This window comes from Lemur catta, chromosome 9, assembly GCF_020740605.2.
Source record: "Lemur catta isolate mLemCat1 chromosome 9, mLemCat1.pri, whole genome shotgun sequence".
NCBI lineage: Eukaryota > Metazoa > Chordata > Mammalia > Primates > Lemuridae > Lemur > Lemur catta.
The window spans coordinates 56,753,205-56,777,650 of record NC_059136.1 but is presented as its reverse complement, the minus strand read 5'-3'; the positions used below and the strand labels follow the sequence as shown (position 1 = coordinate 56,777,650).

The window sequence follows — 24,446 nt, the reverse complement described above, 5'->3', positions numbered from 1 at the left end:
TGACACAAGAGAGAAAGAAGGGAAGAGGACCACTGTTGGCTAGCAGCCTGACTCCTCTCCTTGGATGGCTAACCAGACGTGAAAGACATCTGGGTGTGCACCCAGCAAGGACCGCTGGCCCCGGCGGAGAGTTTCCCTGCATGATAGTCCTTAGTCTATCCTGAAATTAGGCAAAGAGGTGCCATCACAGAAGCAGTCAATGGACAGCAGGAACGCTGTGAGTTTTTTTTGGGTTTTCTTAGTCCTTACATTACAGCAAATACTGTAAAAAAAAAAACAAACGCCGTAGAATCAGTATAAAAAATAAGTGATCCCAAAGTATTCTAAAGTTGTTCAAAAAACCTTGTCATATTTTCCTGGAGTCTCACTCCTGGGGCTAAGGCCAGCTGAAGCAACATCAGGTAGCACTCGCCCTCTGCTAACCTGGCCAGGACAAGCGGAGGGGGCACTCTGCATTCCACATCCCTGTGCACATATGCAGTGATCCTCGTAGCATGCCCATGCAATGAACCACAAAATGTACTAACTTCGTTGAAAGAAAAAGAAAATTACATTCTGCATTTTCCTGAATAATATGACTTCTGGTCTCATTGATTTAATCTTGCAATATGTAAGGGCTTACTTGCATATATAACTTAGTATTACTAATTATGATGTCAGCAAACACAGCCCATGTGGAGCTACAGAGATGACCTAAGGAGAGGAGACTTTAGAGCTGTGCATTCATCATGTACAACCAGCAAATACCTTAAATTTATGAAGCAGGTACATGGTGTATACTAAGAAGCACAAATATAATCAGATAGTAAATGGCTGGAACTGATAACCTAAATCTTGCTCATTGATGATAGATCTAAAGGTTCAAATATGTTTACTCCTACAGTCAAATGAGGCTTTATGAATAGGATTAGCACAAAAATGATGACAGTAAAAAAAAAAAAAAGGAAATCTGAAATTCATCCAAACAATTTTACTGAAGGAGAAAGCAATAAAGGAAGGGTGTTATATTATGTGTATTTATTCCATTTGAATAACGGTGAAGATAAGTTTGCCAGTACTTCTCTCTCCCTTTCATCAGTGAATTATGATGTGCCACAATGTATAAAATGATACAGAGCATTATTCCAATTCTCTGAATCGAATGCTTGTTTCTTTAATAGTAGCATTTTTCCATTATAGGAAAATTATGCAAAAATGGAATTAGATTATGTTAATAGAGAAAGTGATGATGAAAGAACATGGAAGCATAGTAAAATACTAAATTAACACATGTCAGTGATCTACACTGAGTTGAATTCATTTTTATTTTAAAGCAAAAAATAAAAATTAAAAACCTGTATTTTAACAGTGGCATGTATATAGGTTAATAAAGTGATCCTCATTTCTCTCCTCATTAGATTATAAGGATTTAAAATAAGTATTAAAGGGCATATTTTAAAATGTTTAAATTTATCACCAATATATCAAATAATAGGATTGAAAAATTAGAATGAACACTATTCCTAGAATAAAACTGAGCTCTGTACTGTAGTACATGGGAGAAGCTTAGCGTAATGTCTTTACTCAAGGAGATCCCATCTCCCTTTGAATTATTTCATGTAAATTTCCTGAAAACTCATTATGTACCTGGATATTACAGTAGATTCAAAAAATTATATGGCAGAGGAGACTGGTAGGTGGTAGACCAGATGAACGACTGCATCACATAAAAGCTACGGTGTCTATATTCAAAGGGTGGAATCTAGTTGAGGCAATAACACAATACACATGAGGCAACCTACAATGAAGGGAGGAGTTCTCTTCACTACCAGACTGGGGTAAGGAGCAATCAGAATGGTTGGCTTTTGCCTATAAACCAACCTATTAAATAGGCAAAGGTGGTTTATGGTCAGGGCAGATGTTGACAGGTGAAGTACAAAGAGAAAGTGACACTCTCCTCTTGGACTTTCCCTGTCTTGATTCCTCAGATCCCCTCAAATAACACTGAGCTGTGAGTGACAGTACAAATGCTGAGGCTGTTTTCATTAGTCACAGATGCTAGAAAAAATAGGATAACAATAAACCAATCTCTTCACAGATTTAGGAGGATAGATTATATCAGAATCAAATTATAAAGATGCCCTGAGGATGAAGCATGTGGTAAAGTTCTGGACATAGCATCTCATGACCAAGTTTTGTGTGAAATATGCTCCTAACTTCTTGGCTGGGAACCACAAATGGGGCCAACACTGATTCCCTCAGACAATTGAGTAACAATAGTTAAAGCAAAAGGATCCCTTAGGGCCAAAGTGTTAGAGGGGAAATCACAGAGGTGGTTGGAAGTGTGTCCTCATTTAACCCCTAAAAGAAGCTAGAAAAACACTGAAAGACAAAGAGCACAGGGCCTTGACTTGGAGGAAGTGCCCATATGACTTGGGAAGGAAGGGAAGACAGATGGCGGCTCAGTCCCTAGGCCATGACTCCACCTCCGAGTGCCACTTTCTCCCTCCCTCAGCTCCCACCATCCTTGGCATTCGGGGGCCTCCCTGAGGACTCCAGTCCAGCCCCTCTCTCCACCCCCTCCCCCCCATGCACAGGGCTCACCCATGGGAGCCAGGGACGCAGGGCAGCCGGGAGCATGGGCTGCCTGTGTGAACCCACATTGGAATCCCAGCTCTGCCCTCCCAGCAGAACATCCTCGGCCCCCACCTCTTTTCAAAGCAAACAAATTTTTAGCTTCTTGAAACTAGAGCATTTTAAACATCTCTATTTCCAAAGAGAACCATGGCTTTACATTTGCATAATTCAAAGCTACTTGGGTGGTTTTCATAGTCAAAGAAATAGCCTCAAAGTAATTGAGAATCTCTATCTCTAGCAAAACAAATAGTGCTGGCAGGTCTCTAAATGGCTTTTCATTTTTGTTTAAAGCTTCTCCCTATCAAAGTTTTAAAATCATAGAATCTGAGTTTCAGGCAGGGCAGGGATCCTGTTCCACTATTAGTTGATCCACTGCATATCTTCATTGTCAAGGTTAAGCTCAGTAGGGAACTACCTGTGAGAATTTCTACTAACCATATGTCCTCACAGTGGCGGCAGGAAGCAACTGCAGGCAGTAGGCAGTTGCAGCAGCGCTTCTTGGCCTTTTATACCTCAAGACACACAGAGAAAATGACGCTATTTTCTGCAGTGCCCTGGGGTAGGTGGGTGAGGGTGCTGAGGCCGGGCACTCCTGCTGCTTGGAAGGCCAAGGGATTGACTGATACCACCTCATTCACAGCTCATCAGGGGGCCTCACACCTGGGATGGGAAGTCTTGACTTAAATGACCAAAATAAAATTTGGTAATTGTATGGTGAGAAAACCTGCTGATGCCTTTGTAAGACTCAAAGCAGCTGCTTTGAAGCAGTAATCTTTGGATCTTCACCTTCATCAGGCATTTTCAGAGTGAAAAAAAAAGTCAGTTTCATTTAGAATGCCCTTAAGAAAGCAGTAAAAATTAAAATTTTATGAACTCTCAAAAAAATTTAGTGATTGTAGGAAAGAGAAAATCGCACACATCTATGATGCATGCCCCACCACTGATTTTGAATAACTCAACTGCGTTTCCTTAGATGGCAGAGCCACTTCACCATTGTTGCCCGTCACCTCTCATTGTTTAAAATACACACAAACCCAGACTTGTGCTCCCAGTCATCATGTGCTGGTGAGCAGTAGTTTCGATTATGTGGACACGGGCTTTGAAATGTGGTGACTGAGAGTTAGGTGAAGAAAATCAGTCAACAGAATATTTTCTTTTCATCTCGCAGCCTCCTCCATACTGTGTCAGGTTTTCTTTGAAGATACAAAATTAGATATACGGACACCAAGGAATACAGCAGAGCAGTCTTTCTAAGCATCATGGAGTGGCTGGAGTTCATTAGAAACTTTCATAGTAGGACTCAGTTAAAATAATTCTGTTTTGGAGGAAAGACTGAATTATAAAGTGATATCACAATGTAGGGGGTAGACCCTGCTGCCATACGGCTGTTTCTTTCCTTGCTATTTGGCACTATCACAATCACCTGCTACAGCAGCGGTCCCCAGACTTTTTGGCACCAAGGACTGGTTTTATGGAAGGCAATTTTTCCACGAATGGTTTCTGGATGATTCAAGTACACTACATTTATTGTGCAGTCAAACCTCTCTGCTAATGATAATCTGTATTTGGAGCCACTCCCCAGCACTAGCATTACCTCCTCAGCTCCACCTCTGATCATCAGGCATTAGATTCTGATAAGGAGCACACAACCTAGATCCTTCGCATGTGCAGTTTACAGTAGGGTTTGCACTCCTGTGAGAATCTAATGTTGCCACTGATCTGACAGGAGGTGAAGGTTATGCTGTGATGCAAGCGATGGGGAGCGGCTGTAAATACAGATGAAGCTTCGCTGGCTAGCCCCCCCCGCCCCACCCCCACTCCCCTCACTTTCTGCTGTGCGACCCAGTTCCTAACAGGCCTGGGGGTTGGGGACCATAGTGCTACACAGTAAGTCTCTAATTCATCCAAGGGCCTCTTAGTGTCCCCAGGCCTAATGATCACACACACTTCATTACTGGTCACCTGCCTGGCAATGTGCTAAATGTTTCCTGCACATTATCTCATTTGATCCCTATAACAACCCTCTAAAGGAAGTATGACTCACCCCATTTCACAGATGAGGGCACTGAGGTTTAGGGAGATTAAGTAAATTCTCCAAGATCAGGCAGATAGTAAATGGTGGAGCCCCATTTGAATCCAGGCACACCAGTCTCCAGGTCCCTGCCTGTATCCTTATGCAACACTGTATCACATTTAAAGAAAGGCAGCTGGGAACAAAGAACAACCTCCACTTGCATAATACTGCACAGTTTTACAAAGCACTTCCACATCCACTGTCTTATTTAATCCTCCACGATAACACTGTGAACTAGTTATTATTATCTCCCATGTTACAGATGAAGAAGTGGAGGCTTGGAGAGAGAAAATCATTGAGCCAGAATTCAGGCCTCCAGAGAAAAGATGAAATTTAGAAATACTAAAACATGGAATGAGGGTGCACGATGAACATGGACTTCGAGGTCAAAGATCTGGATTTGGATTCCTGTTCTGTCACTTACTAGTTAGGTGACTGTGGGCAAGTCATTTAACCTGTTGAGCCTCAGTTTTACATGTGTAAAGTGGGCAGAATAATAATAACTTGTAAGGTATGGATCAAATGAGGTACTGTATGTGAAAGTGTTGTGTAAATTATCCAGTGCAATACACATATTAACAATAGCAACAGCGGCAATAATGAAAGTTGTGATACGTAAATGTTAGAGCTATCATTTCATGTTCATTTCAGCCTCTGCAGGCTGCAAACATAGGAAGAGACTCCAGGCAGATCTTCAAACAGCTCATATTGATTCAGACTCTTGTGATGAGATTTGAAATTTCGGTCTTCAAATGAAAAACAAGGTATTTTTCCTGAATGTTTGCTAGATGGGCTTCCTTGTCCTCTTTCCATCACCAAAACCAATATACCAAGTTGTCATCACCAGGCACCTCTTAAATGCAATTTTTGTATTATATCACATTTACATCTTTAATATAATTTTTAATTAGATAAATCTTTGAACAGTAATAATTATGACCTTACAGTTAGCTAAGGATTCATTTCTTGCTTGATCTTTCATAAAACTCCACCAAAAAGATGCCAAATCTGAGATGCCACGACACCCTGATGGAATTTCAACCTGGTTCTAGAACGTTCCCCCCATTCCTGTGGTGTCAGGGGAAAGAAGATTGGATTAAAGACAACGGATATGTGTTCAGGAACAGAGATGGCCCAGTCTCAATTAGGTCAACTCCAATACTGCGCTCAAAGCAGCCAACTCTACCATATCCAATTAAAGTGGTTCCAACATGAAACCCAGTTTAGACACCTCTGCTGTTGAAAGTCACCTAGTACAGACTATTGGACACACATCCAGCCGCTTTTTTCTGTCCCACACCTGCAGAGCCCTGATGTGGTTCTGATGTCTTCACCTCCTCCCCGCCGTGACGCAGGCGAATTCTCACTGGTCAAAGCCAAGGATGGTGGTTGCATCCCCCTTGCCGGGAACTGGTTTGGGGAAGGCTGATGAGTCACAAAAGGACGACTGCTAGAAGCCTTCAGGGAAAGTTTTCCTTGCTAGTAAGATGGGACACAAGGAAGAGAAACAGCTGCCTTCTGCAGTTTGACGTGATGGCTGAAACTGCCGTGATCATCTTGTGACCACAAAGCCCTAGGATGAAGTGACCCTGAGGACATGAGAAAAGAGACACAGGAAAATCATGATGATATTACTGAGTCACCAACTGGGCCTTTCCCCGTAACTTTCAGGAGTGTGAGATAATAAATTTTCCCCGTGGCAAGCCAAGGTTGGAGTTTTTGGGGCTCAGCCTGGGAGCATCCCAGCTGGGACACCGTGGAAACAACCCCAGTTCCACTGCCCAGCAAATCACCTTCTCCTGAAGCCCATTGCCAGGGCTCCCTTTCCACGCTGAGCTTGAGGGTAAATGATTATTATACGGTAATAACCGTATCAGAAAAGCTCTGATTTGAACAAATTGCCACCACTGACTAGACTGTCCTCCTCTAATGAAATGAGATATATTCCTTTCAGAAAATACCTGAAGCCTTGGCCAACTTGCTATTTGTGTGTCCCCATGGCTTATTAAAAAGTGAAGAAAAACAGATTTATAAAAATAGTGGTTTACTCTAAGTATTTACATTTAGCAAATTTATGCTTTTATAACATGTAAAAATTCAACGCACTATAATTATAATATTCACAAGCAAATTGTAGAATTGTAGATTCTATAATTCACAAGCAATTGTAGAATATTCACAAGCAATTGTAGAATATTAATTCACAGTGCACCAAGGATGCTGTGGTCCAGGAACCCAAGCTGGAGTGGCCTGACAGCCAGCCCACTCACAATCTTGTCAGTGTAACCCTACGAATTGTCATGTTAATTTAGTGGCGAGAGTGACAAAAGTCTGGACATGTGGTGCTCTGTGAATATGAGGCCCAGGTTACATAAAAAGCAAACACCTTTCCCCATTTGCCTCCCACTCTGCCCACGGTGAGCTCTGGCTGGCCACTGTGATCTTTGTGACCGACCATATTCCTGTAAAGCACCCCCTACGAACCAGTGCTGCACGCTCGCTAACTCCCCGAGTCCTCGCAACCCTCTGAAGCGGTCCTACCATCATCCCCACTTCACAGATGAAGAAACTGAAGCACCGAGAGGTTAAGCGAATTATCCAAGATCACACAGATAATAAGTGGTAGAGTCAGGGTTAAAATGCAGGGGCATAAGCCCAGAACTCTTGTTCTCAACCAGTGCATTATGCAGTCTCTGTGCTGACACAACCATAACACCATGGAGATTAAGAGAAGCAGACCTGGAGGAGAGACTTGGTTGGATGCTCTAAAGGCCGGGGAGCATGCGAGATTTGTTGGTACAAAAGGATAACTGGTGTGTAACATGTGTAATCTCTTTTGCTCCTCTCCCCCTGGAGCGGGTGCTTGCGCATGTGTGTGCCTGCACACACGTGTGCATGTGTGAGTTTTCCATATGCCGGGAGTCAATGTAATTTGTGCAGCAGTATCTTGTCAGTTACACGGGTTTAACTCCATGTGCTTTTAAAAATCCCTTCAGTAAAATTTTCTGATGCCACTGCTTTGCTTTCCAACACTTATTTCTAACCAGGCTTGACTGTTGATTAGAAAGAAACCCTCAAAATAATCACATTATCCTGAAATACGTCCATTCTTCTTTTTCTTTTAAAACAATTATGTTATAATCATTTCAATTGTTTCTAAATTAATCCTCAGAAGTGGCTCTGCAGAACGGATGGCCTCCATGGTCAGTAGCGCTTCCCCAAAGAACCAAGAAGTATTACTGGAACCGACCTGTCACAGAATTTCCGTTCTACTCTCTGAACAGGATTAGGAAGAGGACTGACTGAGGCGGCTAACCTGGGCCCATATGGAGCTCTCTCTGGAACCAAGTCTGACAAAAGGACGATCACGAATAACTGTTCAACCACAGGCCACCGTGTCCAACAGATCTGGGTGAGAACCCTGCTCTCCCACTAAGCGTATATGACAGGCTAGTTATTTACACTCTTGGAGCCTCAGCATTCTCACTTGCAACGCAGAGATAATAATAAGCGCATGGTACATACGGTTGTTATGGAGAAACATACATAAAACCCCTATCCCGGAGCCTGTGCACATACAGAGGAAGGAGGAAACCTTTGTCCTTCCCTCTGCCTCTATGCAGGTCACTCCCCAAGAGGCACTGCTATCACTGGGTGAGTCTCCAGGCCATTATTTGCCAGATGCAAAGATTATAGGTCACTAAAGTCAAATACATTCTCTGTATGTCTTGCTTTCACCTGGCTCTAGAGATAAGCAGAAATCTCTGGCACCTTCTCCTTCATTGCTTCTCCTCCCACAGATGGTATCCTTCTGGCTCAGCAGCTGGACAGTGGGAACAACGGGATTTAACTGAAAGGGGGAAAGAGGGAGGCCTCACCTGGGCCTGGAGTCCGAACCATCCACTCCAACCTCATCATCAGAGAGGCCCACCCTGGTTGTCCAACTAGTGATAAAAGGTACTTTGGTCTCCCGAGGTCTGTATATTTACAGCTCCCAGAGAAACCCCAAGGAGAGAAGAGGCAATTGGTAGAGCCGGACTTGGATATTTCCAGGTCTCTGGCTATAACATCGCTAATTCTACCACACATAAAATGTCAGCAGGCACATACCAAAAAGAAGTGTCACTCTCCTAAACAAAGGGTTCACTCAATCCTCCAAGTGGCTTCAATTCTAGAAACAGGGACACTTTCAGTCTCCTTTTAAAAATTCTCTTCTCTCCTTGCAATAGCAACAGACAACACTCGGGCTGGAGCTTTCTACCAGATCCTCCGGAGTCCATCCTGCCTAGGAGTGTTCGCTGGGAGGTGGGCAGCTCCCACCCTCATCTTCTGCCAGGCAGTGAGGCAGGGCCACCTACTTGGGAGGGTGTTTGCTCTTGGCCCTGGGAAAGACGAACTGCAAAGAGGTCCCAGTGATGACTTGCCTTCTGCACAGTGGCTTCACTAAGGAAGGAAATCATGTAACCGGGGCCCCCACTGAACAAATTGTAACGACTCCTCCGTAATCCTCTCCCTTAAGTACCTACCTCACCTTTTGAGTTGTTTCCCAGAAATGGTGGATTTTCTGCAAAACTAAGGAGCTGAGATTCTGAAGGCCCCTGGGCAGACTTCCTGACAACTCACCATCCCCTACGACCCGCCCCCAGTGCAGTAGGACCTGCCCCAACGCCTAGACACCATGACCTGCCCCAAGTCATGTGGCCACTCCTTTAAAAGCCCACAATCTATCTCCCTTTGTCAAAGAGACGGATTTGAGGCAGCTTCTCCGCTTTTCCTTGTAAGACATCTGTTGTGTTAAAAATTCCTTTCTTCCTTGGCAATCCTGTTGTCTCAATTATTGGATCTTTGTGCGATGAGCAACTGGACCTAGACCAGTTTCAACAACAATTGCAGGTTTCTAAGGGTACATAATCTAAAAGATTTTAGGTACCATAACACCTGGAATCCCCCTTTTCATCAGAAACAGATCCAAATGTAGAAATGACCAGAGTGTCATCATGTGTTTTCATGCTCTATTAAAAACCACACATAGCCAAAAGATGAAAACAACCCAAATGTTTATCAGTAGATGAGGGAATAAACAAAATGTGTTATAGAAATACAATGGAATATCAATCAGCCTTAAAAGGGAATGAAGTTCTGACATCTGCTACAACATGGACAAAGCTTGATGATATTATGCCACATGGAAGAAGCCAGACACAGAAGGATAAATATTGCATGATTCCACTTACATGAGGTACCTAGAATGGGCAAATTCTTAGAAATACAAAGTAGAATAGGGTCATCAGGGGCTGGGGAAACAGGGATGAATGGGGAGTTAGCACATGGTAAAGGAACTCAGGGAATTTCACCCCGAATATGAGTCCTTGGTATACAGAGTACTTTGAATTAAAGGCCCTTACAGATCAACAGGCATTGGAAGGGGCTTTCCTTCTATCTTCATAAAAACCGGATAGACCCATCAAGAGAACAATCACCTTTCCTTCCCCTCCCTGTTATCCTAATATATTCCAGGAAAGAAGATAAAGAATGCAATCAGACATGGCCAACGCCATTTTAAAGATAATACCTGTCTGTCAGGTTAATTTAATTTCCAAAGAGAATCATTTACAAGTCAATCTGTTTCTCCCCACCCATTCATTCTCCCAAGTATCTATTCATCCTCCCTAATAACAATGTATTGCCACTCAACTGAACTACCTATAGTCTATTCCTCATCTCCCCCTCCTCTCTAAAATGAGGGTATACATAAACTTCTGGACCCCATTGGAATATTGAGTAATCATTCTGTGATTCTCCCTGTGTGCACGGTAAATAAATTTGTAATCTCTTTCTCTTATTAATCCACCGTATTGTGAGTTGATGTTTCAGTGAACTTTCTCAGGGAGAAATTATTCATCTCCTCCAGAATAATTTCTGTTTGGGATTATGAAAAAGTTCTGGAAACGGACAACGGTGGTGGTTATAAAACATTGTGAATGTACTTAATGCCACTAAATTATATACCTAAGAATGGTTAAAATGGTGAATTTTATGTTATGTATATTTTACCAAGAAAAGAAGGAACAAAAGAAAGGGGGGGAGGGAGGGAGAGAGAGAGAGACAGAGAGAGAGAGAGAGAAAGAAAGGAAAGAAGGAAGGAAGGAAGGAAGGAAGGAAGGAAGGAAGGAAGGAAGGAAGGAAAGAGAAAGAAAGAAAGGAAGGGAGTGAGGAAGGAAGGAAGGAAGGAAGGAAGGAAGGAAGGAAGGAAGGAAGGAAGGAAGGAAGGAAGGAAGGAAGGAAGGAAGGAAAGGAGGGAGGGAGGGAGGGAGGGAGGGAAAAGAAAAATGAACAAACCAGCCAGCTGTCTAGAGATAACAGCTCCATGTAGGGGAGGGCCCAGAATGCTATCCTAACTTCCTGGCAGCCACGGCAGCCACATGTCACCAGGGCAGAACTTTCCTTAGTGACTGAGAAAAGATCAAAGCGAAAGGAAACAATGCCCTTCACCAGACCTGGCAAAGGGCACTTATGAAAGCAGTCCCACTGAAAAAATAATGGACCTCCTGATTGTTGCTGTTCCTTCGGGAGACAGCATGCCCCAGAGGTGGGAGGATCAGACAAGACTCAGCTTTCAAAGGCTGCCTGGGCCCTTTGACCAGATAGTAACCAAATAATCCTGTTGTATTATTCAGCACATGATTTATAACCATGAATAGTATTTATTTCCACATTAGAAATTTAAGTTCACTAGACATTTCTGGAAAAAAGATGATTTCCCCCAAACAATGGCATTTTTTTTTTGCTACTGTAAATATAAAACTTAATTCCTTCATTTCTGCTCATTAAAGATAAAAAAGTTTCTCTTTTCATTGAGCCATCATAAACAGATTATCTCCTAAATGTTTTCTAGAAGATGTTCATTTTCTTTGTCTTCTAAATAATCCCTAAGAATACAACAAACAATAAAAAATATATAATTCTTTCATCCACACAAAAAATGCAACTACCAGCTAAATTCAGTGGAGTTGAATAGAAACAGCATAATTTATATCTGCTTCTTTATTCCTAATAACAACTGTAAAAATAACTAAAATACTCTAGAGGTTGTAGTCATGGAGACACCACTACCTCTAAAATGTAATTTGTTGAGGAATGTCTAAGCAGGCAGAATAAGAACTAATAGAGAAAAGCAAACCTGATCAAGATTTTTGAATTCTAGTTTCTCTATTTTTTCAATTTGGATTCATTTGTAACAATTTAGTGCCCTGAAGTAATCACAGCAAAGAGTGATTTCCCAGCCTGGCAAATTTTAAAAGAAGCTCAGACAAGTTAGAACGCAGAAAAGACAACCCATGTGTCAGAAAGCCAGAAGTAGGAGTCAAATAACGTGAGATTATCAAGTGCTCTTTCATCCCCAAACTGAGTTTTCTTATACTTTATTTTAACCAAGGAAGGCGTTTTGACTAGATTCCAGCTCTTACGGACCCTGAGGTGGTGAAGAAAAGCAGATGTGATCAATAAGATTCAGCCTCCCCTCTGCAGGAGCTACCAATCTAGTTCATAGAGATATGATTCGAGCTACAAATGTGACAATGTGTGTAATTTGAAATATTCTAGTCACCACATTAAAAATTAAATAGAAATAGGTGAACTGATTTTTGTAATATATTTTATTTAACCAACATGTATCCAAAACATCATCATTTCAATATGTAACAATTTTAAAAAATCATTAATGAAATATTTCACAATCCTTTTTTTTTTTGTTATTGTTCTCAATCTTTCAGATTCAAAGTATATTTTATATTTCCAACTCATCCCAATTTGGGATAGCTACATTTCAGGTGCTCAATAGCCACATGTGGTCAATGCTACCATATTGGACAAAGACAGTGGGAGGCACAGAAGACACACAAATAATTCAAACGCATGACTGTCACTCATCAGAGTTATAAGAGACATAAAGAAAACATCTGGGGCATCTTCAAAGTGTTGGTTGGTTGCAATTGAGTCTTAAGAGTCTTTAAGATAGGAAAGGGTATAATCAGACTTGCACTGTATAAATAGCGGAGTGGTAGCCAAAGGGAACATCAAATGGGCAGGACAAGGATAGAGAGAAGGAATCAAGAGTCTAGGTAGGAGATGTTGAGAACCTGAACAAAGACCAGGGTGGATTTAAGAAATATTTTGGAAGTAGAACTAGTAGAACATAGTGGCTGGGATTGGAGAGATAGTATATAAGACACTGCTGGTGGTTATCTACAACCTTTTCTTTTCACTTCCCTATTAACAGAAACTTGGTTTTGTTCAAGTGTTTTACACCTCTGCAGTACCATGTCTTTAAGGAAGATGAAAGAATCCTCAGCCCCAGGAGGGTGGATCTGGGTTAGCATAAGGCAGTTACAGGGACTTTACCTTACCAGTGACTGGCTTAGGAAGGGACTTGGTATCCGATTTTGGCCAATGAGACTTACAAGTAAGTCTACAAGCGTGGGAGTGGGGTTCTGAGAAGGGTTTCTTAGATGTTAAGAAAAGGCACAAGGAAGAGATAGTCTCTTTCTGCCACTAGTATGTAGTGTGGCAAAGATGTAATGCCCGGAACTGCTGCAGCCAGTGTGTCATTCAGAGGTGAGGCAACCAACATCTGAGATTAGCAGGGTAGAAATATGGACTCTTGATGACATCATTAAGCCATGGAATTAACCAATCCTGGAAATACTTCACCTCTGTACTCCTTGTTCTGTGAGATAATGTATGTATGTATTATTTAAGATATTTTGAGTTATCTCTTATTTGCAGTTGACAACATCCCAGCAGATAGGAAAAGGGAAGGATCTAGACAATGTCCCAACCACTGGTAATACCCATAAGGTCTTTCCTTTGTGGAGCATGTCATAGCATGTGAAGCACTTTCACCTAATGTCCTCATAGGATCTTCCTAAGAGCCCTGGGAGGTGTTTAGGCAGAAACTGAAATCATAATTATAGCCATAATAATTATAGTCATATATATATTTTTTTATATGTCAGAAACTGTTGGATGTTTCATAGGCAAAATTCATCTTATTTTCTCATTTACAATAGCTTACAACAGCCCTACAAGTTGGATGTTGTCTTAGTCCATTTGTGCTACTATAACAAAATACCATAAAGTGGGTAGCTTATAAATAGCAGAAATTTATGTCTCACAGTTCTGGAGATTGGGAAGTCCAAGATTAAGTTGCTGGCAGATACAGTGTCTGATATGAGAGCCTGTTTTCTGGCCCATGGATGGCACCTTCTCACTGTGTCGTCACATGGTGGAAGAGGCAAGGGTCTCTCTGGGGCCTCCTTCATAAGGTCACTAATCCCATTCACGCAAAGGCCTCACCTCCTACCATCACTTTGTGGGTTAGGATTTCAACATATGAACTTTGGGGGATGCCAACATTAAAACTATATCAAGTATTAGCACCATGTAACCGCTGAGGAAATTGAAACTCAGGAGGGTTAAACTGTAAGTTCAGGGTCTCAAAGGTGGTGGCAGAGCTACAGCTTGAACCCAGGTGCCTCCGCGTAAAGACTTTGTTTTTTACCACCGAGATACCCTGGCACAGAGCAAGTCCATATTTTATTAAACAAATGAATAATTATTAATACATGAATTAAAAAATAAATGAATGTTCAAAGAGATTAAGCACCTTATACAAGTCACCCAGTTAAAGACCGATCCAGGACTTGACACAAGTCTTCTAACTCCAAGGCCATTACCCTTCACACCACATCCTGTGACTGCCATGTATTTGGCACTTGGTTAGATACCACCTTCAATGACAACTGGCAATCTCTTTGTATATGAGTCTCATCTCTATGACTAGATTGTCAATTCCTTGAGGTGGCAGAGTTTTATTTATTTTTTTGTAGCTGCCACAACAATCAGAATAACACACTGTTCACAGTTAAGAAGCTCATTTTTTAAATAAAGTACCTTCAAAATACAGATGACTCTAACTCCTAGTTTGCCCTCAACAGTCTAGGTTTATACCTGTTGTCCTGACTTTATTATTAACAGTGCTCCTTTTTATTCTCAAAAGTGTTCCTGTTTGGACAGTAAATAATATAGTCACCTTAATCATGGTAAACAAGGGTTCAGTTTGGCCTGTTCGGCTATGCTCTGTCAACCATGCCCAGCACAGCTGTCTTTGGCTAAAGATGGGAGCCAACAGCCATCAGGGTTCATGCCCAAAGCTGGAACACAGAGAGCTTTCATGCATATGACACCGCTCCACCTCTTTCCTCCATATTCACTTTCTCCTGTCTCTCAAAATCCCTTGTCCTTCCATCACTGGTTTCCATTCTAGCAGCCTGTTTCAAGCCTGCATCTCACATCCTAAGGCTTGCCAGGAGAAATAGGGAAATAGGTTTTGAAAAAAACAGGGAAATACATTGTAACATTGCTCCTATGGTCTCGCTGCTGTTCTTGGCTAAAATCCTTTTCAACTAAAGATCAACACCCCTTTGTAAACAGAAAACTAGGAAAAAGCAAACTTTTGTGGCCAACCATTTACCTGCGGCTTCTATGTCCTGTGTGAACATGTCTGTATTGGGAAAGTGGAGACACACGGTAAACCAGCGTCTGTTACCCGTGGAAACAGAGTGGTGACAACAAGGGATTCCCAACAGGTCAAACACCACTGTGAGCTCAGCTTTCACTGCTTTGAGTTCTGGAATCATGACTGATGTGGGGAGAATAAGAAGCAAAACAATTCCTAACCACACTATGTGTACTGAAGTATCATCAGTGGGGACCTACCAGAGATTAAATTTGTCCCTCTGAGACAAATGGCAAAATATCAGATCAGAAGTGGTGTCATTAATGAGTATAAATGGATAGCTAGTGGTTCCATTGTCTATAGAGATAAGTATTTCAAAATCCTTTATTTTGAGGATTTAATAGAAAAGCTGGTTCACTGGGTGAAGGACCTTGGGGAAAAGATTCCATGAGGTGGTACATCATTAAGAGGACTTGACTCAGCTCAACTGGGGTTGCCCTGAGTCCTGAGAAGTTGCTGGATAGGGGAACCTTCTTGGTTGGGACATTCCCTTAGCCTGAATGGTCAGCAGGACCAGCTAGGATTCCCTGTAGAGATGGACAGGCAATGACTATCAGACTGTACCCAGCCTGTGTTCAACAGCGCCACTGTGTGGTGGTGAGAAACAAGTGCAGGACAGACCAATGAGACAGCAGCAATCTCCACTAGGCATGTGGAAGTCAGGGGCCTTCTATGAACTAAGCAAGCCCTGGAGATTTCTGCACATTTAAGAGGAGGAAAAAGAATAAGGCAGAGATACTGGCTTGTTGCTAACAGGGTATATGGGATTTCTGAAGAATTAACTAAAAACAAGCGGGATGCAACTTCACCTGCACCCAGATTTGTGAGTAGTTCTCAACAGTTGCATATGCATCTGACAAGGGAATCTGGCTGGATGAGCTTTTCCTGGTAAGCATTTGGCTCAGTGTGCATGGTATGTCCTGTTTTATGATTAAATTTGTTTTCTTAGAATCTCTACTATGCAACATGTAAAGTACTGACTGACTCATATTCACCCCACACAATGAATTATGCCACGGTATCCATGGCCATCATTCCAATAAGGGTGTTGCTGGTAACTTCTGGAAGGATTAACACAGTCAAAGACAATAGTGGCTCCCTGCTTAGTCTCTTATGTCTCTGTCTTCTCTTTACAATTTTATTATTCTTCATGAACAACACCTTTCCAATAAGCAAAAACCACTTCATGCTGGAATCCTTTTTTCCTCTCCTCATTTCCTCCTCAGCTCCATGTCAACAGTTACACATCCCCATTCCCTCCCACTGTTTACCTACAATGCCCTCCAGATCCTGTCCTCAACCTCTCATCAAATAACCCCACATTTTCCATTATTCAATATCACCTCTCATTACATTTCCATTTCAACAGGAAAACAACTTTCCAAAGCCAAGTGCTACTCTCCCTTTAGTTGAATACTCAAGGTGCCATGGGAAGTTATGAGAATACTGGGTGAAGCTATGTGTTCCTTTCCCCCTGTTCACTCTATTTTCATGATCTCTCTGGAAGTTAATCAGGGTGCGTCCTGACCCCAGAGGGTTGCTGGAGCAACTACTCAGAGAGGGCTGGCTGTCACTAGCTCCTGCGACTTCTTTTCCCAAAGAATAAGAAGGAAGGGGAAGAGAAGGGCAAGAAGAAAACTGGCTGGCTTTCTTTCCTCCCCATGTCTGATGAAGTATTTTGGATTCCAATATTCCAAAAAATCTCATTTTTCCGTGAAATGATTTTTCACTGGTCCTTTTCCATCACCCCATCTCTAGAGGGTCACTGGTTTTTATGAATTTTATCTCAGAAAAAAATTATTGTGGTGTTTCCCTTTTCTCCATCTCTATACCTAGCAAAGTGCCCAACAAACAGCAGGCCTTTGACAAACATAATTTCTTGCTTGCACTGGTGCAGTCATGTCCTAACTAGTTTCCCCACACAGCCATCAGAGAGGCTAATTTTTAAAACACATCTCTCTATGCCACTTCCTTGCTCGCAAACACCAATCCCTCCCCACTGTACTCAATGTCAAGCCTGGTCCTTAGTCTAACAGTACAAATGGCTTCACAGTCTGGCCCCAACCTGCCTTGATGCTCTCCCCACTCACTCCTGGTCTTCTCGAGCAGGTCCTGAGCTCTCCCCTCCACATGCTGTGTCCTGGGGATGTCTCAGCCCTACTACCGCTACTCTGCCAGATTCCTACCAAACAAAGCCTGAAATGATTTCTTGCTTTCCATTGACAAGTTGCCATTGATTGAGCATGTGTTGGCTGTCAAACACTGTCTTGAGCACTTTAAATGACATTTTAGTAGTTCTCCGAATCCCCATAACAATGAAAGTTACGTATTAATTCACTCCATAACTTGTTCACCCAGTTAAAGATGGCAGATCTTTGCCCTCCAGAACTCTTTATTTAACCCCATATGTTTGCCATCAAAGACCAGGTGCTCTTACCCACCATGTGCACCGCATCCGTCCTGCCCCCATGTGTCTCTGACTCTAGGCATGTGCCTCTGGTATCACTCACACCTCTACTACAGTGCTCGCTGAATTGCAAGACAGTGGCTGTTCACAGATGAGAGTTCCCTTGCGGGATCACCAACACTTCAACAGCAAGCCCGGTTTTTATATATCTGTGCATCTTTAGTGTCCAGCATAGTGCTGGCACACAGAATGTATAAAACAACTTTTTTTTGGATAATTTAAGTTGAATCTATACATCCAATAACAGGAAAGATCTCAGTCTCTACCTAAAATGGAGAGTTGAGCCACATGTAGATCTGAAAGCTCTTTCACCAGAAAGTACAAATCCAGTGGCTCAATTGGATAATAAGGAAGCTAATTTTCCACTTCTATCTGCAAGCCACTTCATAAATTATATTCTTAACTCATTTATAGGAACCTGGCATTGTAATGTTTGTGGCAACCATCTACAATTCAACCAGCCAAGCGTACCAGCAGAGAAACCTCCCACATTTTCAATAACAGCATTGCTTAAGCCGAAATGCTTTTTGGAAGACAAAGAAGCATTCATAAAATGAAACAGTAGTGAACGTTGATAATAAGAAAGTTTTACAACAAAGTGTCCTGCTGATTTATACAGTGATTCCCAGCCAATGGCTAAAAGAAATTTTTACAAAGATTCTCTCTCCTAGGCCTAGGCAACATGCCACAAAGGTTGTTGTGTCTTTCAAGACAAAGAAACCGAGGGAGGGAGAAGGGGAAAGGAGGGAGGGAGGAAGAGGGAGATGAGGAAGAGGAGGAAGGAGGCAGGGACTTGGCTTTAATATCCTGATACATGGACGGGGCCAATTTTAAGCAGTAAAATAAGAAAACAGACCACATTTTTTCTGGAAGGAGCTCTCATCTGAATTCAAGGTAGGTCTTGAAGGTGTCCCAGGGACCTGTCTGCTCTCAGGGCTGGCAGAGCAATGATTTTATCCCTATTCTTATTTCAGTTCAGCCATACAACAAAGAGTTCTGGAGGGCAAGGAGCAGGGAGTCATGTAGCTAGACATCCATCTCCAAAGAAGACCAGACAAAATTACCAATTACCAATTAAGTGACCATACTGAATTTTCAGAAGCTACTGTTACATTCTTTGCATGAAAAACATCAAAATGTACAGCTTCCCCCAAAGTTTGATGTGAATAATAATACCTGTTGCTCACAGTGTGGATGAAAATATATCATCAGTAGGGCACACGGCAGGTGGGGTGTGGGGGAGAGATTGGCCCGATCCCTGATTAAACAATACCCAGCACTTACTCTCCCTCGGTAGTTCAATCAAGGGCAGCCAGTCCTGCACTCTGACCCTGAGGTTCCCAAGGCCACTCCAGACCCCAAGGGGTTGGTCAAGTCAAGATGGTGGCCAGTAAACGAGCTGACCTGAGGTTATGGCTCCAGTCCCATCAGCCTTGTTCTGACATGATTCTCCAAGGGCTCCTGACTGAAAATACACAGATTAGGCCTGGTTAGAGAACATCTCATCCATTTCTCCCAGCAGAGCACTCCTGATATTGACGATTTGTCACGCCAAGAACACATAGCCTGAATTTTCCACTCCTCCCACGCCGCTTGGCTGGCTTGGCTAGCAACGGGCTTTATTTTTACAACACTTATCACTCTGCAGCTTTGCCTTCGGGCCAGTGGGCTCTGATGCAGCTGGAAACAAGAGCCAGCTGGGGGCCCAGCTGAGCAGCCCCCACTCAGAGCCTGCCACACTAGGAAGAAGAAAAGGATTGGCCAAAGGCCACACTGCTAAATATTCTGGGAAGGAGAGATGACAACATGAGAGGGAAGGGATCTCCATTCATCCTAAAGTAAATGTAAACTGACATCTGGATTAGGGGTGGCTGAGGTTCCAGGAGAGCGCCTGGCTGTCTCAAACAGATGCAGCTAACTTCTTGTTAACTCAGATTAGCAAGAAAGGCCAGTGTACGTTAGTGAAATTCCAGAACCACAAAGCATAGCATTTCTTTCAAGCCACAGAGTAACTCAACTTTACATGAAACATAAGTTTTCAAATTGGGGGGGTGGCCCTATGTTACTGAAGCTATATCTCACTTGGCATAAGTAGTAGTCATTTAAATTCAACTTTTTCATGAAGTCCTGCAAAGGTTTGCTCTCATGAATATGATAAACATCACCCTTTCTACTCTTGTTTATCATATTTATTAACCCAGCTTGGCCCTTCTTCAAAGGCTTCATGGAGATAAACCAAGGGCCAGGTCAGGTCAATCATCATAAATTTCAAGTTAGCAGGGTGCAAATGGATGAAGTTTTCCCTTTTTAGTTTGAAGCCCTGTGTTCTGTCCCCTTCCTCCTGGGAGCCGTGAAAAGTTTGAACAGATGTTCAGATTCAAAGGGGAGGGATGCTTTACTGCTGCTCTATTTACTTCCTCCAGCAGGATCCGTTTTCATTTCCTTATGGACTGGAGAGAACAATTCTACCAGCTTAACTGCTACCTGGGGGAGGGGAAGTCTGAGATCCTGGTTCCCATGAAGCATGATGAATTAAGAAAGGAATGTGGCATACCATGAAACCACACTTAGCTCTGTCTTTTAGTTCTCAAAATCAGGTCAGCAAATTTGCTGGAGCAGAGGCTTAATCTTTGGGTGCATTAATGCGGCAGCTGATCAGCTGGAACACGGATCCATTTAGTCAGAGTCTGTCTTTTTCATCTGCTTTACTACAGGCGGCATCTCCGGCTTAGAATGGAGGGGTGTGTAGGTGTATGGAGAACCTATCTGTGACTGTGTTGCCCTGTCACATTTATTTTCCTGCAGTATTTACCCTAAGATTAAATAGTGTTTGTTTTGGGCATTATAATAAAAACTCTCCGTGAAATCTCTTAGATGAAAGTACATTAACCAAATCCCCTAATCGAAAAATATTTATTGACAGCTTAAAATGTTCAAGGTGCTGAGAGTGTAAAATGCAGCCTGCCCTTTAAGATGTTATTACTTAGTTGCAAGTGACAGAGATATTTGCAGATATGGCCAAGCAAGGACTTATTTGTTCCCCAATGGTCACTCTTCTGTCTTCCTTTTAGTAACAGACTCCCCTGAGCTGCGCGTGTGCTGCTGCCCTACAGACTATGCATCTCTCAGGTTGCGACCATGGGACTGAGTTCCAGCCAACCGGACGTGAGTAGAAGGAAGATGTACAATGTCTGGGTCATATCTTCAGAAGGAAGCCACTTGCTCACTTTTCCTCTTCCCCCTATCCTAGGTCCCGGAATGAATATGTGGGAATACAGGCCAGATTCCGCCATCTGATGAGACCAACACAGTAGGGGATGGTGGAGCAAAAACATGGAAGGAGTTGGGCCCCAATGACCTTGGGAGCACAAATTCCTCTCCCTTAATTGCTCACCAGCTGGGACAAGAGAGCTCAAGAGAAAACCATTGGTCTTGTGTAAGCCACTGTTATTTAGTCTCTGTTAAGTCAGCTGAGTCAATATCCCAACTATTACATATGCATTTCCTCAAGTAGACCAGGAGGTTCTGGATGCCTGTTTACCTCCCCAACCATCCCAGTGCCCGCACAGACTAAGGCATCAGTCCATAGGTGTGGACTGTAATACAAAGATATATGTAATAAAAAAATCCATTTTGCTCTGGCGAGATAATTTAATACTATTATAAGTATCATAAAAAGATAAAAGGATTAACTTAGAAGGAAAGCTCCAAAGGGATGCCTGGCTTGGCTTCTTGAGAGCTTTTAAAAAAGGCAAGAGGAACTTAACATTAATCTATTAGTTTCTGAAAGGTGGAAATATTTCAAAACAAGGGGATTTTATCAGATGACTGAAAGGCATAGAGCTAAGAGTAACAGAATAAACCTTAGCCTGTGGTCAGACATGGTCATGTAAATTACCACCGGTCTACAGACACTGCTCTAGACAAGGTCTACTTTTCATAAAAAATGGAAAATAGATGCCTAACAATAGTAATGTGGAACACCCAACGTCAGCACTTCTTGCCTATGAGTCTGTTAAGTACTGTTTTAGAGTAGCTTTATTACTTCCTGCGCGACCTTGGCAAATTACTGAATTACTTTAAGCCCCAGTTTCTTTATCCCTGAAATGGCAATTCATCCAACAGATATTTATTCCATGTATGCTACGTATCAGGCACTGGTCTAGGCATTCTACCTGAGGCAAACAGAAAAATGACAATTAGAATAAGTGAGAAAATTGTATAGTATATTAAAAAGTAATAAGTACTATGGATAAAATCAGAGCAAAGGAGATGAGGAATACTGGTGGCAACAATTTTAAATATGGTGTTCCCAATAGATCTCCTTGAACAAAGATTATGGCTCCATTAGGGTAGAAACAGTTAATCTGTATTAGCAATGGAAATGGCAAGCTACCATTGAAGTCTGGATATGTTTTGAAGGTAAACAGAATTTTTTGACAGGTTTTATGCGAGATGTGAAAGGAAGAGAGAAATCAAGGATGACTCCAAGGTTTTTGGCTTGAGCTGGGACTGGAAGGATGAAGTTGCCAACCAATGGCAGGGGACCTCCTCTACCAAATGCTGCTGATGGGTCACTGGTACTGGTAAACGCATCACATTTAGCAGTATAGTGGCCACTGGTGATATTGACAAGAAAAGTATCATTGGAGAAGTGAGGCCAAAGCCCCATCAGAGTGGATTTAGGAATGAATGTGAGGAGGGAAGTCAGAGGTAAATAGCATGGGCCTCTTTGAAAGAGCTTTGCTTGAAAGAGGTGCAGGAAAACATGACAGTTGATGGCAGGGAAAGAAGGGTCAAGAGAAAGTTTTTGTTTTTTTTTTAATGGGAGCACTAACAGCATGTAAATAATGTAATTAGCTTCCATTTATGGAGCACTTCACGGCTGGTGGAAGGTGCTTTGCATGTGACACCCAATTTAAGCCTCCTAATTGTTTTGCAATGTAGATATTAATACCTCTATCTTTCGTGCAAGCAAACAGATGCTAAAAGAAAGTGAGAAACTTTACAAAACCATAGTCAGTAAGCGGCTGTGTCAGGATTTAAACCCAGGTTGTTCTAACCTGAACACTGGGATTCGACGACTACAGTATATTGCCTCCCATGTTAGAGTCTGCTAATCACAGAGCCTGCCTCCTACACCAGGTAAACATGAACCATCAGGATTCTCATCAGTATGTAGAAAGCTCCTAATCACAGAGAGCAGTATGCAAAGAGATTTGTATTTTTCTGTGGTCCAACCTTTAGGAACGAGATGCATAATACATATATCCTAACATAGACTTCTATACACCATACTGCATGCAAGTTGAAACTTACATCACATCCAAGGTGGGGAACAAAGAATAGCATGCAAATTCTATTTTCAGGTTGAGCAGGGGAGTGGAAAGAAATCCTGCTCTTTCTTACCCAGCAGACTGGTGTGGATTTAAGGAGCTTCATAAATATTTGCTGCTCCTGCAGTTGCTCCATTACAGTGAGGGGGGCAATGTTACAGATTCCTTTAAAAAAAACATGCATGATTAAAATTTTTTTCTTGTTGAAAAGTAAGGTGCTCCTGGAATCTTTGTTCATGCTCAGCATAAGATTCGATTATCCAGCTTATGGGACCCCTGCACTGAAGAAGAGTGGGGTGTATATGTGGAGGAGGAAGTAGAAATAACGAGAGAAAGTGTCTTCAAAACCCAGCGTTACTATGTGAGATGATGATTGTGACGCATCAACTGGCAGGGACGGCAACAGTGAGCAAGTCGTGAGCATGAGGAAACTCCCTTGTTTAGCACCAGGGTGCCCTGGAAACAGCTATTTCAATTAGTGCCAGACTGAGTTGAAATGAAGATTAAGAGGTCATTTCAAACAATAGCCCAAGGATAATTTGCTTAGCGTACAGATCTCTGCTGCAATATACTTCTGCTCCTTTCCTCTGCAATGCAGCATTAACCTCATTTATGGTCCAGTTCTACAGAGCACACAGGATTAGCCAGAAACGTCCCTTGTTTCTCATGTAAAGAACTCCACTGAAAGCCTCATGCACACAGCTCGTTCACAGTGGGGACTACTGATGATGTTGTCAAAAATGCTCTTTATGACCCTCCCCAACATCTTATTTTCTGTTATTCTTAACATATAGGAAAAGTTAACTTAAAGGATTATATGAAAAATATCTTACAATCTTATCCCTTAAAGCAGTGGTCCCCAACCTTATTGTCACCAGGGACCAGTCTCACAGAAGGCAATTTTTCCATGGATTTGGCAGGGGTAGGGGAGAGATGGTTTCAGGATGATTCGAGCACATTACATTTATTGTGCACTTTATTTCTATTATTATTACATTGTAACATATAATGAAATAATTTTACAACTCACCATAAGGCAGAATCTAATGTCTGACCTGACAGGAGGCGGAGCTTAGGCACTGATGTGAGCGATGGGGAGGGGCTGTAAATACAGATGAAGCTACACTCGCTTGCCTGCTGCTCACCTCCTGCTGTGCAGCCTGGTTCCTGACAGGCCACAGACCACATGCGGACTGCAGCCTTAAAGAACATGATTAACAGTCTGGTGTATATCCGTCCAGATATTTCATTATATGTGATACATACATATCAGAGATCTCTACCCTGAACTTTTAAGTTGTGTGTGAATTTTTGTCTGCATGTATACATATACATTTCTAAGGAAAAGGGACCATAACCTTCATCAGTTTCCAAAGA

The 24,446-nt window shown here is 42.3% G+C and overlaps 1 protein-coding gene across 3 annotated transcripts in view; it reads right to left on the bottom strand.

Annotated features, from left to right (window-relative positions):
• NCALD (neurocalcin delta) overlaps positions 1-24,446 on the bottom strand; it is a 367,660-nt gene that overhangs the window by 30,356 nt on the left and 312,858 nt on the right. The window contains exon 1 of one of the 3 annotated variants that reach the window (XM_045561928.1): positions 19,018-19,096. The exons of the other annotated variants lie outside the window; for them this stretch is intronic. The gene's annotated coding sequence lies outside the window, so the exon portion shown is untranslated. Of the gene's footprint in view, positions 1-19,017; positions 19,097-24,446 lie in introns of those variants that run through there. 3 annotated transcript variants of the gene reach the window in all.